The sequence below is a fragment of the Balaenoptera borealis genome (assembly GCF_965194805.1).
Source record: "Balaenoptera borealis genome assembly, chromosome: 2".
In the NCBI taxonomy this organism is placed as follows: domain Eukaryota; kingdom Metazoa; phylum Chordata; class Mammalia; order Artiodactyla; family Balaenopteridae; genus Balaenoptera; species Balaenoptera borealis.
The window spans coordinates 167015054-167033124 of record NC_138867.1 but is presented as its reverse complement, the minus strand read 5'-3'; the positions used below and the strand labels follow the sequence as shown (position 1 = coordinate 167033124).

Here is an 18071-nt window from a genome sequence, read left to right as displayed (position 1 = left end):
AGGAAAACCAGAAGGATCAGTGAACAGCACTAATGACTATCAGAATGGGACATTCATGTGGGATATATTCACATGTAATACATTCACATGGGATACTATCACTGGGATATAGTCAAATGTTTCAGAGATCAAGCAATCCTCCCCACCAAACAGATAAGCACTTTTATTGGTTTCTGTGTAAACTTCCATTTTTCATATTTCTTTATGCAAATACAAATAAAGGCTCGTATATCTTATCCCCTCTCTCAACATGGGTAAAATGAATATATTTACCCATTAAATATATTAAATATTAAATATATATACTATACTGTTCTGCAATTTGTTTTTTATAAACTTAACATCATGTCTTTTTTAGTACACAGTTTCTGCCATTTTTTACACAGCTCCCTAGCATTCTATCACTTAGGTGGCCCACAGTAATTTTAATCAGCACCATCTGTTAACTGTGGGCACCCTATAGATGAACACTTGGAGTGTTACCAATCTTTCCTGTCATAAATAATGAGTAAAGTAAGGAATTTTGCATGTGTGCTACTGTATTAGTTTGCTAGGGCTGCCATAACAAATACCACAGATGTGGTGGCTTAAACAACAGGAATTTATCTTCTCACAATTCTGGAGGCTAGAAATCCAAGATCAAGGTGCCAGCAATGTTGATTTAATTCTGAGGCCTCTCTCCTTGGCTTGTACATGGCCTTCATATATTTTCATGTGGTCTTCCCTCCATGTGTGTCTGTGTCCTAATCTAATCTTCTTATATGGACACCAGTCATATTGAATTAGAGTCCACCAATAGGACCTCATTTTACCTTAACTGTTTCTTTAAAGGTCCTATCTCCAAATATAGTCACATTCTGAGTTACTTGGGGTTAGGACTTCAACATGTGAATCTGGGGGCAGGGACATACAATTCAATCCATAACAACTGCTATATTGGTTGGCAGCAGGATAGCTGGGTCAAAGGATAAATGTAATGTAATTTTGATAGCCATTACCAAATTGCCCTTCATGGGATGCTATAACGGACCGAATGTTTGTGTCCCCTTGAATGTGATGGTATTTGGAGATGGGGCTTTGGAGTGGTAATTAGGGTTAGATAAGGTCTTGAGGGTGGGGCCCTGGTCTGATGTGATTAGCGCCCTTTTATTTATTTATTAAAAATAAATTTATTTTTGGCTGCATTGGGTCTTCACTGCTGCGTGTGAGCTTTCTCTAGTTGTGTCAAGCGGGAGCTACTCTTCATTGTGGTGCACAGGCTTCTCATTGCAGTGGCTTCTCTTGTTGCAGAACATGGGTTCTAGGAGCACAGGCTTCAGTAGTTGTGGCACACGGGCTCAGTAGTTGTGGCTTGTGGGCTCTAGAGCACAAGCTCAGTTGTTGTGGCACACGGGCTTAGTTGCTCTGTGGCATGTGGGCTCTTCCCGGACCAGGGCTCAAACCCATGTCCCCTGCTTTGGCAGGCGGATTCCTAACCACTGCACCACAAGGGAAGTCCCATAGCGCCCTTTTAAGAAGGGACACCAGAGAGCTTGCTTTCTCTCTGTCTTTCCACATGTGCACAAAGAAGAGGTCATGTGAGCACATAGCCAGATGGCAGGTATGTGCTGACAAGCCAAGAACAGAGCTCCCACCAGGAACTAAATCAACTGGCACCTTGATCTTGGACTTCTCAGCTTCCAGAACTGTGAGAAAATGAATTCTATTACTTAACCCACCCAGTCTATGGTATTTTGTTATGGCAGCCTGAGCAGACCCATTTTCCCACAAACTTGACAAGTTGTCAAGAGTGTGTTGTCAATATTATGGGTGAAAAAAATAAGCTGGTGTGATTTTAATTTGCAATTCTTCTGTTATTGGTGAGAACATGCACTGTTTCATATATTTAAGGACCTCTCATTTCTTTGTGTGTGTGTGTGTGTGTGTATGAATTATTCGTTCATTTTTTGCCTATCTTTCTATTATGTTGTTTGGTTTTATTCTTTTCTATTTCTAAGAACTCTTTATTTGGCCAAGTAATAAGGGGATGGTATACCTTAGGAGCAAAATCTAAGAAGGCACTCATCTAAGGGTTGGGTAAGGGTGACTTCTCTTACTTTCTTGCAAGTTTATATATGTATTTGTCAACTGTTGAGAGAGGTATGTTAAAGTCTCCCTCTACAACTTTGGATTTCTCTTTTCAGTTCTTTTAAATTTTGTTTTATGTATTTGAAGCTATGTTGTTGGGTCCATACAGATTTAGAATTGTGTTGTCTTACTGCTGAATTGAGTTATTTATCATTATATGCTATGGCTTGAATGTTTGTATTCCCTCAATTCCCTCAAAATTCATATGTTGAAATCCTAATACCCAAAGATGATGGTATTAAGAGGTGGGGCCCTGGGGCGTCCCTGGTGGCGCAGTGGTTGAGAATCTGCCTGCCAATGCAGGGGACACGGGTTTGAGCCCTGGTCTGGGAAGATCCCACATGCCACGGAGCAACTAGGCCCGTGAGCTACAATTACTGAGCCTGCGCGTCTGGAGCCCATGCTCCACGACAAGAGAGGCCGCAATAGTGAGAGGCCCGCGCACCGCGATGAAGAGTGGCCCCCGCTTGCCACAACCAGAGAAAGCCCTCGCACAGAAACGAAGACCCAACACAGCCATAAGTAAATAAATCAATAAATAAAAATTAAAAAAAAAAAAAAAAAGAGGTGGGGCCTTTGAGAGGTATGTAGGTCAGGAGGGTAGAGCCCTCATGCGTAGGATTAGTGCCTTACAAAAAAAAAAAAAAAAGGCTCCAAGAGGATCCCTTGCTGGGCTTCCCTGGTGGCGCAGTGGTTGAGAATCTGCCTGCCAATGCAGGGGACACGGGTTCGGGCCGTGGTCTGGGAAGATCCCATATGCCGCGGAGCAACTAGGCCCGTGAGCCACAACTACTGAGCCTGCACGTCTGGAGCCTGTGCTCCGCAAAAAGAGAGGCCGCGGTAGAGGCCCGCGCACCGCGATGAAGAGTGGCCCCCGCTTGCCACAATTAGAGAAAGCCCTCGCACAGAAACAAAGACCCAACACAGCCAAAAATAAATAAAAAAAATTAAAAAAAAAAAAGGTTCCCTTGCCCCTTCCACTATGTGGGGACATAGTGAGAAGGTACCAACTATGAACCAGGAAGAGGGGTGTCACCAGAAGGAGACCACACTGGTACCTTGATCTAGGACTTCCCAGCCTCCAGAACTGTAAGCAATAAATTTCTGCTGTTTACAAGCTACCTAGTCTATGATATTTTGTTATAGCTACCTGAATGGACCAAGACATTATATGATGTCTCTTTTTACCTTTACTAATTCTTCTTGCCTCTAATTCTCCTGTATCTGACATTTGTATAGCTAGACCAAATTTCTTTTGGTTAATATTTGCCTAGTATATCTTTTCCCATCATTTAAATTCCAACCTTTTGGTGTCCTTATATTTAAGGTTTATTTCTTTTAAGTAGTGTATTGTTGATTTTTTTTTTTTAAGTTTTAATTTTTATTTATTTATTTATTTATTTATGGCTGTGTTGGGTCTTCGTTTCTGTGCGAGGGCTTTCTCCAGTTGTGGCAAGTGGGGGCCACTCTTCATCGCGGTGCGCGGGCCTCTCATCATCGCGGCCTCTCTTGTTGCGGAGCACAGGTTCCAGACGCGCAGGCTCAGCAATTGTGGCTCACGGGCCTAGTTGCTCCGCGGCATGTGGGATCCTCCCAGACCAGGGCTCGAACCCGTGTCCCCTGCATTGGCAGGCAGATTCTCAACCACTGCGCCACCAGGGAAGCCCTGTATTGTTGATTTTTAAAAATCTGGTCTGGCAATTGTGATCTTTTACTTGCAATATTTAGCTTGTTCTTATTTAATGTATAATTGTGTTGATATCTACTATCTTATTAATCTTTTCTCTTTGACCAATTTTCCTTTTTCTATTCTCTATTGACTTCTTTGGGCTAATCAAATCTTCTGGACTTTTTTCATTTTATAGTTAACTATTCTCCTTTTATTAGTCTTTTCGTAGTTAACCTAAAGAGTGCAACAAACATTCTTGTTATGCTAACACATATATATGGAATCTAAAAAAAAAAAAAAAACGGTTCTGAAGAACCTAAGGTGCAGGACAGGAATAAAGATGTAGATGTAGAGAATGGGCTTGAGGACACAGGGAGGGGGAAGGGTAAGCTGGGACGAAGTGAGAGAGTGGCATGGACATATATACACTACCATATGTAAAATAGATAGCTAGTGGGAAGCAGCTACATAGCACAGGAAGGTCAGCTCGGTGCTTTGTGACCACCTAGAGGGGTGGGATTGGGAGGGAGACGCAAGAGAGGGGAGATATGGAGATATATGTGTATGTATAGCTGATTCACTTTGTTATAAAGCAGAAACTAACACTCCATTGTAAAGCGATTATACTCCAATAAAGATGTTAAAAAAAAAGAATGTAACAAATTACTACAAATTATTACTTTTTATCATTTCTTAATACAAATTATTCCCTTTACCTTCTCCCTATTAATGTTAGATGCTCAAAACAGTTAAATTCCATAGATTCTTCCTGAGTTTTGCATTACTGTTGGTATGTGTTTATTTCTACATGTATTTTAACTCCCACATGATAATTACTTTTATTGTTTTGTATTCATTTATTTCAACCCATATATTTACCCTTTCTGTGCTTTTCATTTCTTTTTTCAATTCTGTAATTCTCTCTGGGATTACTTTTCTTCTGTCTTAAGAACTTTATTGAGTTTTTAGGTTTTATAATAAGTTTGCTAAGAATGAATTTCTCTTGGTTTTTTAATGCTTGAAAAGTCCTTATATCCCTCCATTTTTGAAGGACATTTTCTTTGGCTATAAAATTCTAGTAATTATTTTGTTTCAGTATTTTAAAGATGTTTCATTGCATTCTGGTTTGCTCCATTTCTGATGAGAAGTCTGCCATTGATCTTATTTTTGCTTCTTTGAAGGTAATGTACAGGCATACCATGGAGGTATTGCAGGTTTGGTTCCAGACCACCACAGTAAGGTGAATATTGCAATAAAGTGAATATTGCAATAAAGTGAATATTGCAATAAAGTGAGTCACACAAATTTTTTTGGTTTCCTAGTGCATATGAAAGTTATGTTACGGCTTCCCTGATGGTGCAGTGGTTAAGAATCCGCCTGCCAATGCAGGGGACACTGGTTTGAGCCCTGGTCTGGGAAGATCCCACATGCCGCGGAGCAACTAAGCCCGTGTGCCACAACTACTGAGCATGTGCTCTAGAGCCCGTGAGCCACAACTACTGAAACCCACGTGCCTAGAGCCCGTGATCCTCAACACGGCTGCGTGTCCTTCTGGTGACACCCCTCTTCCTGGTTCATAATTGGTACCTTCTCACTATGTCCCCACATAATGGAAGGGGCAAGGGATCCTTTTGGAGCCTTTTTTTTTTTTTTTGGTAAGGCACTAATCCTACGCATGAGGGCTCTACCCTCCTGACCTACATACCTCTCAAAGGCCCCACCTCTTAATACCATCATCTTTGGGTATTAGGATTTCAACATATGAATTTTGAGGGAATTGAGGGAATACAAACATTCAAGCCATAGCATATAATGATAAATAACTCAATTCAGCAGTAAGACAACACAATTCTACCCAACCCTTAGATGAGTGCCTTCTTAGATTTTGCTCCTAAGGTATACCATCCCTTTATTGAGGATGAAGAAGCCACCACAATGAGAAGCCCGCGCACCACAACGAAGAGTAGCCCCTGCTTGCTGCAGCTAGAGGAAGCCTGCACACAGCAACGAAAACCCAACGCAGCCAAAGATAAATAAATAAAATAAATAAATAAATAAAAAGTTATGTTACTGTTGTCTGTTGTGTGACATAGCATTATGTCTAAAAAAACAATTGCCTTGCGACTGGTGTCTGAAGTCCAAGGAGCGGGTCATGAGAATCTCCAATCTATAGCTGGTGGTCAGAAGCACCTTGGCTTGTGACTGGCATCTGAAATGTTGGTTGCGGGCAGTCTTGTAGGATTGAACTCTTAACCTGTGGAATCTGATGCTATCTCCTGGTATATAGTGTCAGAACTGAGTTGAATTGAATTCTTGGATACTCTGCTGGTGTACAATAATTACTTGGTTGTATGTGTGGGCAACTGCCCCCCTGCCCTGCATTGGAAGTGGCTTCAGAATACCTATTTAGGTGCTTTTAAGATTTCCTCTTTTTTTCCTTTGGTTTTCAACATTCTTACTATAATGTGCTTTAGTGTGGTTTTCTTTGTACTTATCTTTCTGGGGTCTGCAGTGTTACTTGAATCTGTGCTTTGAAGTCTTTAATTAATTTTGGAAAATTCTCAGCCATTCTCTCCTCAAATATTGCTTCTTCTCCATTTCTCTCTCCTCACTTTATGGGACCCCAATTTTCATGTTTTCTCTCTCACTCATGTGATCCACATGTCTCTAACACTGTTTTCTGTATTTTCTTTTATTTTTAAAAAAATCTCTGTGCTTCAATTTGGATATGTTCTATTTGTAATAACTTGTCTCCATGATATTCATCAACTACTTCCCGCCCTGAATGCTAAGGTAATTTTCCCATCAAGAGGTAAAATCTATTCCTTTATTCTCCTTGTATCTAGGCTGGGCTTAGAACCCACTTAAACTATAGAATGCAGTGGAAGTAATGTTCTTGGACTTTTCAGGCTAAATCATAAGAAATCATGCACTTTCCATTTATCCTATTGGAATGCCAATTCTGGAGCAATCTGGTGACCATGTAAGAAACCTGATTACCCTGAGGCTGCCATGCTGTGAGGCATCCTAAGCTAATCATACATACAGAACAACCATAGATGCTCCAGTTGATAGTCTCCACTGAGCTCAACCTTATGGTTGTCCCCCAGTGTGCTAGTCATACCAGTGAGTGTGAGATTACAGAAAATATATATTGGTCTCTGCCCCCAGTTCTTGGCACAGAGCTCCTGGTACACTTGTAATTTCCTAAGTGATTAAAACATTAGGAAACATCTCTTATTCTAATATTTGTTTTTGATCCCGTCCCTGACACAGGGCTCCTAAAACCCTTGTGAGTTTCTCTCTCTTTTCTTAAAAATTTATTTATTTATTTATTTTTGGCTGCGTTGGGTCTTCGTTGCTGCATGTGAGCTTTCTCTAGTTGCAGCGAGTGGGAACTACTCTTTGTTGCAGTGCGCAGGCTTCAGTAGTTGTGGCTTGCAGGCTCTAGAGTGCAGGCTCAGTAGTTGTAGCACACAGGCTTAGTTGCTCCGTGGCGTGTGGAATCTTCCTGGACCAGGGCTCGAACCCATGTCCCTGCATTGGCAGGCAGATTCTTAACCACCATGCTACCAGGGAAGTCCCAACCCTTGTGAATTTCTAAGTGATAAAAGCACTAGGATCATCTTTTGTTCTATTGAGGTAACTGTGAGTGAGCTCCTGGATGGCTCCTGGATGGGGCTGGTCACCAGCAAGACCAAGTTATGATGAGAAGCTTGAAACTTTCAGCCCCAATTCCCCATCCCATTCTCCAGAGAAGGGAGAAGGGCTAGAAACAGCTTTAGTAATTGATCATGCCTATGTGAGGAAGCCTTCATAAAATCCCAGTAGTAAGAGGTTTGGAGAGCTTCTAGGTTGGTGAATACATACACACTGGGAAGGTGATGCACCCCAACTCCATGGGGACAGAAACTCCTGCACTTGGGACCCTCTCAGACCTTACCCTATGTATCTCTTCATCTGACTGTTTATCTGTACAAAAGTCATACCCTTTAATAAACTGGTAAATGTAAGTAAGTGTTTCCCTGAGTTCTGTGAGCTCTAGCAAATTAATTGAACCCGAGGAGGGGGTTGTTGGAAACTCTGATCTGTAACTGGTTGGTCAGAAACAAAGGTGGCAACCTGGTTTTATGACTGGCATCTGAAGTTGGGGGGGTCTCTCTTACGGGACTGGACCCTTACCCTGTGGGACCTGAGAGTAGCTATCTCCAGGTAGATAGTGTTAGAATTGAGTTAAATTTTAGGACACACAGCTGGTGTCACAGAGAGTTGCTTGTTGTGACCAGATGTGTCAGAAGTAAAACGCTCTGTGTGAGTTAATAAAGGAGACTCATAGGGAAGAAAGTCATAGTAAGGAAGAATGGGGTTTTTCTCTACATAGGATGGGAAAATCTGGGTGTTTCCTTTACAGTGAGATTCTCTTGGACCAACCTATCTGTTAGTTAAATATTACCAAATGACCTCAGTTGATGTTACATGGAGCAGAAGAATCTGCAGCTAAACCCTCCTTGAATTTATGACCAACAAAACTGTGAGATAAAATGATTGTGGAAGCCACTAAGTTTTGGGGTAATTTCTTATGCAGCAATAGCTAACTGGGACATATTTCAGTACTTGGTAGTGGGGTGCTGTCTTAATGGAAACCTGAAACATGGGGCATTGGCATAGGGACTGGTTGGTGGGTGGGCACTTAAGGGGCCTTGAGGAGACTGTTGATGAACACCTGAAGGACAGTGAGGAGAATGCTATTTGGAGGCAGGAGAAAAGGAGACTGGGACCCTTGTCATGTAGTTTGGCAACACTGTCGCCTGTGGTATTGTGGAAAATAGAAACTGTACTTACTAAACCTGTGAACCTGGTTGGGGAGAATTCTGGGGAGATTTTAGAAAAGGCCAACTGCCCTTTTCTGACTGCCTGTAGGAAAATATGAGAAGAAATGAAGTAAAAAATTTGCAGTTCTATTTTGAAGCAGATCTTAGATAAAATAGTTAAAAGCCAGGACTACATAGGTTTGAAAAATAAAAATTTTCATCCCTAGTCTTTACCAGCAAAAGATTCTCAAAGTTAGGACAAAGATCCGAAACACTAAGAAAGATTTAACGGTGTGCTCAGTAGGATTCCTAAGAATCCCTGCAAAACAAGTGGGTCTCTAAGAATTTTAAGAGTGTATCTCCCAGACTCTTTCAACTAGATAAGCAGGCTTCCAAGAATCCTGAGGGCCTTGTCCCATAGCACCCTGATTCTTAGCCCAAGCTATGAAAAAGGCTTAGTCTGGAAAGAAATGAAGATGTGGCTTTTATCCAATGGAGTGGCTTACAATTGGATACACAGTAAGTGTACAACATTTTAAAAGGAATTACAAGACAGTAAAGATTCATTGAGGCCTTTGGACCCCCCAACTTTCTGTGAGTAGGAAGCAAGTGAAAACACAGGGTATTTTTTTTTTTTTAAAAAGAATGACTCAGAAGGCAAACCCAATGATTCTCATGGAGACTCATTCCCAGGGAGAAGAACCCAAGTCAAGGAGTTGGCAACAAATTCCAAACTGGAATTCAGAATTGTTATGGAGCAGGAACTGCTGTGCGTCTTCCTTTTGAGAGAGTCTGTCTGGTCCAGTTTGGTTCACAATTTCTCTCCTTGGCCTGAGAGGAAAGACTCTCATTTAAAGTTCCACTGAAAGTGGATACAATGGGGCAGATTTCACATCCCAAAAGGAAGTGGAGTTACCAAAAGAAGGATCAGGGATGCTAAGAGGTACAAAATTTCCATAATGATATGGAAATTTGTCCATGACATAAAGTTAAATGGAAAATAGCTAGTTTTAAAACAGCCTCTATGTTATGGTGCCATTTAATGTATGTGTGTGTCCCAAACGAAATGTCTAAAAATTGAAAAGAGCTAAATCTTCCATTGTTGGTAAGAATATGGGGAACAATTTATTCTCACACATGGCTGGTTGAGAGAAATCTGACAACATCAATTAAAATTTGAAAGATAGAGTATTCAACCCAGCAATCTCACTCCTGGAAATTTATCTCATAGGATTAAAATCAGTGGTATGTAATTACTGTGTGTAAGTATGGCTAAGCATTGATTATTTTGGGGCCAAAATATCCAAAAGGAAAATGAATACTCATCAATAAGAGAATGGCTGGAGAGGTGGAGTCAAGATGGCGGCCTGGGAAGACACAGAGTTCGCGTCTCCCCACAACTAGGGCACCTGCTGGATGCTGGTGGGGGACCTCAATGCCCAAGGAGATGGAAGGAACCCCCAAGTGAACCGCTGGGGGTTGGGCTGAAGCTCCTGCAGTGGGAGCTCCGAGTCCAAACCACTGGACTAACAGAGAACCTCAGACCCCAGTGAATATTCATATATATATTCATAGGAGTGAGGTCTCCCGGAGGTCCTCATCTCGGCACCAAGACCCTGCTCTACCCAACAGCCTACAGACTACCCAACAGCCTACAGACTCCAGTGTTGGAAGCCTCAGGCCAAACAACCAGTAAGACAGAAACACAATCCCAACCATCAAGAAAAAGAAAAAGAAAATGAGATGGCAAAAAAATATGTCACAGGTGAAGAAGCAAGGTAAAAATCTACAAGACCAAATAAATGAAGAGGAAATAGGCAATCTACCTGAAAAAGAATTCAGAGTAATGATAGTAAAGATGATCCAGAATCTTGGAAATAAAATGGAGGCACGGATTGAGAAAATACAAGAAAGATCTAGGAGATCTAGAACAAGATCTAGAAGAACTAAACAACAAACAGAGAGGTGAACAACACAATAACTGAAATGAAAAATACACTAGAAGGAATCAATAGTAGAATAACTGAGACAGAAGAACGAATAGGTGAGCTGGAAGACAGAATGGTGGAAATAACTGCTGAGGAGCAGAATAAAGAAAAAAGAATGAAAAGAATTGAAGACAATCTCAGAGACCTCTGGGACAACACTAAATGCACCAGCATTCAAATTATAGCGGTCCCAGAAGAAGAAGAGAAAAAGAAAGGGTCTGAGAAAATATTTGAAGGATTGTAGTAGATAACTTCCTTAACATGGGAAAGGAAATAGTCACCAAGTCCAGGAAGCGCAGAGAGTCCCATACAGGATAAACCCTAGGAGAAACACACCAAGACACATATTAATCAAATTAACAAAATTTAAATTCAAAGAAAAAAGGTTAAAAGCAGCAAGGGAAAAACAAAAAATAACATACAAAGGAATCCCCATAAGGTTATCAGCTGATTTTTCAGCAGAAACTCTGCAGGCCAGAAGGGAGTGGCAGGACATACTTAAAGTGATGAAAGAGAAAAACCTACAACCAAGATTATTCTACCCAGCAAGGACCTCATTCAGATTCAATGGAAAAATAAAAAGCCTTTCAGACAAGCAAAAGCTAAGAGAATTCAGCACCACCAAACCAGCTTTACAACAAACGCTAAAGGTACTTCTCTAGGCAGGAAACACAAGAGAAGAAAAAGACCCACAAAACAAACCCAAAACAATTAAGAAAATGGTAATAGGAACATACATACTGATAATCACCTAGAAGGTAAATGGATTAAATGCTGCAACCAAAAGACACAGACTGGCTGAATGGATACAAAAACAAGACCTTTATATACACTGTCTACAAGAGACCCACTTCAGACCTAGGGACACATACAGACTGAAAGTGAAGGGATGGAAAAAGATATTCCATGCAAATAGAAATTAAAAGAAAGCTGGAGTAGTAATACTTGTATCAGATAAAATAGACTTTAAAATAAAGAATGTTACAAGAGACAAGGAAGGACACTACATAATGATCAAAGGATCAATTCAAGAAGATAAAACAATTATAAATATCTATGCACCCAACATAGTAGCACCTCAATACATAAGGCAAATGTTAACAGCCATAAAAGAGGAAATCAACAGTAACACAGTAATAGTAGGGGACTTTAACACCCCACTTACACCAATGTCCATGACACAAGCTTTAAATTACACAATAGACCAGATAGATTTAATTGATATTTGTAGAACATTCCACCCGAAAGTGGCACAATACACTTTCTTTTCAAGAGCACACAGAACAGTCTCCAGGATAGATCACATCTTGGGTCACAAATCAAGCCTTGGAAAATTTAAGAAAATTGAAATTGTATCAGGTACCTTTTCTGACCACAATGCTATGAGATTGGAAATCAATTACAGGAAAAAAACTGTAAAAAACACAAATACATGGAGGCTAAACAGTGTGCTACTAAACAACCAAGAGATCACTGAAGAAATCAAAGAAGAAATGAAAAAATACACAGAAACAAATGACAACAAAAACACGACAACCCAAAACCTTTGGGATGCAGCAAAAGCACTTCTAAGAGGGAAGTTTATAGCAATTCAATCTCACCTCAAGAAACAAGAAAAATCTCAAATAAACAATCTAACCCTACACCTAAAACAACTAGAGAAAGAAGAACAAAGAAAACCCAAAGTCAGTAGAAGGAAAGAAGTCATAAAGATCAGAGCAGAAATAAATGAAATTGCAATGAAGAAAACAACAGCAAAGATCAATGAAACTAAAATCTGGTTCTTTGAGAAAATAAACAAAATTGATAAACCCTGAGCCAGCCTCATCAAGAAAAAAAGGGAGAGGACACAAACCAATAAAATTAGAAATGAAAAAGGAGAAATCACAACTGACACCACAGAAATACAAAGGATCATAAAAGACTACTACAAATGACTATATGCCAGTAAAATGCACAACCATGAAGAAATGGACAAATTCTCAGAAAAGTACAATTTAAGACTGAACCAGGAAGAATTAGAAAATATAAACAGACCTCTCACAAGTAATGAAATTGAAACTGTAATTAAAAATCTTCCAACAAACAAAAGTCCAGGACCAGATGGCTTCACAGGTGAATTCCATCAAACATCCTTCTCAAACTCTTCCAAAAAATTGCAGAGAGAGGAACACTCCCAAATTCATTCTACAAAGCCACCATCACCCTGATACCAAAACCAGAAAAAGATATCACACAAAAAGAAAATTATAGACCAATATCACTGATGAACATAGATGCAAAAATCCTCAACAAAATGCTAGCAAACAGAATCCAACAACATATTAAAAGGATCATACACCATGATCAAGTGGGATTTATCCCAGGGTTGCAAGGAATCTTCAATATATGCAAATCAATCAATGTGATACACCATATTAACAAATTAAGAAATAAAAACCATATGATCATCTCAATAGATGCAGAAAAAGCTTTTGACAAAATTCAATACCCATTTATGATAAAAATTCTCCAGAAAATGGGCATAGAGGGAACCTACCTCAACATAATAAAGGCTGTATATGACAAACCCACAGCAAACATCATACTCAATGGTGAAAAACTGAAAGCATTTCCACTAAGATCAGGAACAAGACAAGGATGTCCACTCTCGCCAATCTTATTCAACATAGTTTTGGAAGTCCTAGCCACGGCAACCAGAGAAGAAAAAGAAATAAAAGGAATGCAAATTGGAAAAGACAAAGTAAAACTGTCAGTTTGCAGATGACATGATACTGTACATAGAAAATCCTAAAGATGCCACCAGAAAACTACTAGAACTAATCAATGAATTTGGTAAGTTTGCAGGATGCAAAATTAATGCACAGAAATCTCTGGCATTCCTATACACTAACAACGAAAAATCAGAAAGAGAAATTAAGGAAACACTCCCATTTACCATCTCAACAAAAAGAATAAAATACCTACGAATAAATCTACCTAAGGAGGCAGAACATCTGTATGCAGAAAACTATAAGACACTGATGAAAGAGATCAAAGATGACATAAACAGTTGGAGAAATATACCATGTTTTTGGATTGGAAGAATCAATACTGTGAAAATGACTATACTACCCAAAGCAATCTACAGATTCAGTGCAATCCCTATCAAACTACCAATGCCATTCTTCACAGAATTAAATAAAAAAATTTTACAATTCATATGGAAACACAAAAGACCTCGAATAGACAAAGCAATCTAGAGAAGGAAAAACTGAGCTGGAGGAATCAGGCTCCCTGACTTCAAACTATACTACAAAGCTACAGTAACCAAGACAGTATGGTACTGGCACAAAAACAGAAATATAGCTCAATGGTACAGGATAGAAAGCCCAGAGATAAACCGACGCATATATAGTCACTTAATTTATGACAAAGGAGGCAAGAACATACAATGGAGAAAAGACAGCCTCTTCAATAAGTGGTGCTGGGAGAAGTGGACAGCTACATGTTAAAGAATGAAATTAGAACACTCCCTAAGACCATACACAAAAATAAACTCCAAATGGATTAAAGACATAAATGTAAGACCACTATAAAACTCTTAGAAGAAAACATAGGAAAAACACTCTTTGACATAAACCACAGCAAGATCCACCTCCTAGAATAACGAAAATAAAAACAAAAATAAATGAGACCTAATTAAACTTCAAAGCTTTTGTACAGCAAAGGAAACCATAAACAAGACAAAAAGACAACGCTCAGAATTGGAGAAAATATTTGCAAATGAAACAACGGACAAAGGATAAATCTCCAAAATATACAAATAGCTCGTGGAGCTCAATATCAAAAAACCAAACAACCCAATTAAAAAAATGGTCAGAAGACCTAAATAAACATTTCACCAAAGAAGACATACAGATGGCCAAGAGGCACTGAAAAGATGCTCAACATCACTAATTATTAGAGAAATGCAAATCAAAACTACAATGAGGTATCACCTCACACTGGTCCGAATGGCCATTATCAAAAAATCTAGAAACAATAAATGCTGGAAAGGGTGTGGTGAAAAGGGAACCCTCCTGCACTGTTGGTGGGAATGTAAACTGATACAACCACTATGGAGAACAGTATGGAGGTTCCTTTAAAAACTAAAAATAGAATTACCATATGACCCAGCAATCCCACTACTGGGCATATACCCTGAGAAAACCATAATTCAAAAAGAGACGTACCACAATGTTCATTGCGGCACTATTTACAATAACCAGGACATGGAAGCAACCCTAAATGTCCATTGACAAATGAATGGATAAAGAAGATGTGGCACATATATACAATGGAATATTGCTCAGCCATAAAAAGAAACGAAATTGAGTTATTTGTAGTGAGGTGGATGGACCTAGAGTCTGTCATACAGAGTGAAGTAAGTCAGAAAGAGAAAAACAAATACCGTATGCTAATGCATATATGTGGAATCTAAAAAAAAAATGCTACTGATGAACCTAGTGGCAGGGAAGGAATAAAGACGTAGACATAGAGAATGGACTTGAGGTCACGGAGAGGGGAGGGGGAAGCTGGGGCGAAGTGAGAGTAGCATCGACATACATACACTACCGAATGTAAAATAGATAGCTAGTGGGAAGCAGCAGCACAGCACATGGAGACCAGCTCGGTGCTTTGCAATGACCAGAGGAGTGGGATAGGGAGGGTGGGAGGGAGGCTCAAGAAGGAAGGGATATGGGGATATATGTATGTATATGGCTGATTCACTTTGTTGTACAACAGAAACTAACACAGCATTGTGAGGCAATTATACTCCAATAAAGATGCATTAAAAAAAAAGAGAATGGCTGAATCAATAATGGTGCATCTATATAGTGGGATATTATAAAGCCATTAAAAATAATGAATTAAAGCTTTTCTGTGGATTGGGAGGGATTTCCAGGAGTATTGGTGGGTGAGAAAAGCAAGATGCAGGAAAGCATCTATAATAGAACCCCATTTTAAAAATGACCCAAACCCCTTGTGATGAAAATTATATAAAATATGGAAGGGTGCATATTAGGCTACCTCTGGAGCATGGAGATTGGGTGGAGGGGGAAGGAGAAGGGGAAAGGCCAAGCAAAAAAGAAAGTTGAAAAATCACACTGGAAACGTAATCCTAATTACATGAATGCATACACATAAACTTATTTATGTGGAGGCAGATATGTAAAGACAAATTTTAACCATTTCTGGAAATATATTTATTAAAAGGTTAACAGTGGTTATCACTGGAAAATCGACTTCTGTTTATATTTACTTTTCCTTTATGTTTTAAAGTATTATTAAATTTAAATTAATAATAGTAATATAATAAGTTATTATTAAAGTGATTAGGGAAAATTATTTGATTTTGGAGTGCCTCAGGCCATGTGGGCTGCTGTAACAAAAATACCATAGACTGAGTAGCTTATAAATAACAAATTTATTTCTCACATTTCTTGGTCCTGGAAGTCCAAGATCAAGGTGCCAGCAGATTGAGTGCCTTGTGAGAGCCTGCTTCTTAGATATCTTTTTGCTGTAACCTCATATGGTGAAAGGGGCAAGGGAGCTTTCTTGAGCTACTTTTATAAGGGTAGTAATCCTATTCATGTGGGCTTCAACATGTGCATTTGGAGAGGCACAAATATTCAATTTGTACCATGGAGGAAAGAAAAGAAAAAAGGAAAGGAAGAGAGGGAGGGAGGGAGGAAGGAAGGGAGGGAAGGAGGGATTCCCTCTGAGCCCAGGCTTCTCCCGGCAGAGAGCACAGCAGTGAGGGAGCACACAGCCCTGAGTCCAGTGGGTCCGACAGTGCAGGACCAACTTCTCCTTTACCTGCAATGGTTTCACAGATGCCCCAGGCTCTGGTTCCTGGAATCAAAGGAAGCTGAGGGAGCAGATTTGCCTTCCTGTCCCCAGGAGCCAGGGTATGGGCATGCAGCCTGGTGGTGGCCCTCCTGGAGCCTGAGGTCAGCAGAGGCCCTTCATGGGACAGCAGTGTCGAGGAGTGTCCTGGGGCACGATGCCACTGTATGTCACAGAGTTCAGAGGCATGGCTTTGAGGCCCCAGAGTGGATGGTTCCCCATCAATTCCTGTCTCAGCTGTCCTTGGCTCCTTGGTTCCTGCCCAAGCCTGGTTCTCCCACCTTCCTCTTGACCTTGTCAGCTGCCTGGTACGCTTCCAATAAATCCCTTTTCTGCTGAGTCAAAAAGAGTTCGCTTCTGTTGTTTGCAGGCACCACTGTTCATAATCAGCCCCATGGAGAGATGGGGAGCTAGGCCTGTCAGTTCTGTGCATGGGGTCCCTGGGCCCACAGCCCCTCCCACCCTGCTTTCTCCCTTCTGAACTGTTACGCGGGCAAGGCTCGCACAAATGTCACCTCCTTGGCAAAGCCTCCCCAACACCTGCCCTGGCCAAGAGGTTTAGGACATTTTCTTGCCAAAGGCCTTGAGTCAGCATCCCCAGGTAGGGCAGGCTGGGGTGTATTGGAGATGTGACCCCCAGGTGGGTCCTCAGGAGCTGACACCGAGGGAATGAGCTTTGCTTTCCTGGTGATGGCAGGGGTGCGGGGGTTGGGGGAGCCTGGGACTATTAGTTTCAGGTCCCACACCAGCAAAGCTGTGGTAATTTTTTTCTCTGGGGCTCTAGAGTCAAATACACTCACCCAATGACCACTAGCATCGTCTGCAGACCACGGAAGCTGCTCCACACATTCTTCTTGCTCATGGAATTGGACCCCTCTACTTGGGAGAGAGTCACTGTATTCCCTTCCTGGTGCTGTGGTACAAATCACCACAAACTTGGTGGCTTAAAATCACACACTTCTATCCTCTCACAGTTCTAGAGGTCAGAAGTCCTAAATCAGTCTCACTGGGCTAAAGTGAAGGTGGCGAGAGGGCTGGTTCCTTCTGGAGGTTTCAGGGGAGAATCCATTTCCTAGACTTTTTCCGTTTCTAGTTGTCACCTGTATTCTTGGGCTTATGGCCCCTTCCTCCGTCCTCAAAGCTCATCACTCCAATCTCTGCTTCCGCCATCACATCACCTTCTTCTGCAGTCAAGTCTCCTTCTGTAAGTACACTTATAAGTATACTTGTGATTTCATTTAGGGCCCACTTGGATAATTCAGGATAATCTCCCATCTCAAGATCCTTAATCACATCTGCAGTCCCTTTTGCCATGCAAGGTAACAGTCACAGGTTCCTGGGATTAGCACTGGACATCTTTGGGAGCCATTATTCAGCCTCATGCAGTCACCCTCGCATGAATATGCTTACAGTGCCTGTGCCTCCTTCTGGCCTTTTTCTCTTCAGAGGGCCCACTGTAAATACCTCCTCTTGAGTGTCTGCATGAGCAATGCTATGCTCTCACTACTTCTCCAAGCCTCAGTGAGCTTCCCAGTGGCCAGGGCCAAAGGTTCAATTCATTTTGTCATGCATGCCTGTCTCTCCAGCTAGGGTTAGAGGCCACTG

At 40.8% G+C, this 18071-nt stretch overlaps 1 protein-coding gene and 1 long non-coding RNA gene across 6 annotated transcripts in view; one reads left to right on the top strand and one right to left on the bottom strand.

Annotated features, from left to right (window-relative positions):
- RASGEF1C (RasGEF domain family member 1C) overlaps positions 1 to 18071 on the bottom strand; it is a 157641-nt gene that overhangs the window by 10332 nt on the left and 129238 nt on the right. The gene's annotated exons all lie outside the window — the stretch shown is intronic.
- Positions 2 to 3489, top strand: LOC309623047. The gene is made up of 2 exons (XR_014241253.1): positions 2 to 2372; positions 2695 to 3489. It is a non-coding gene; the product is annotated as an uncharacterized lncRNA (long non-coding RNA).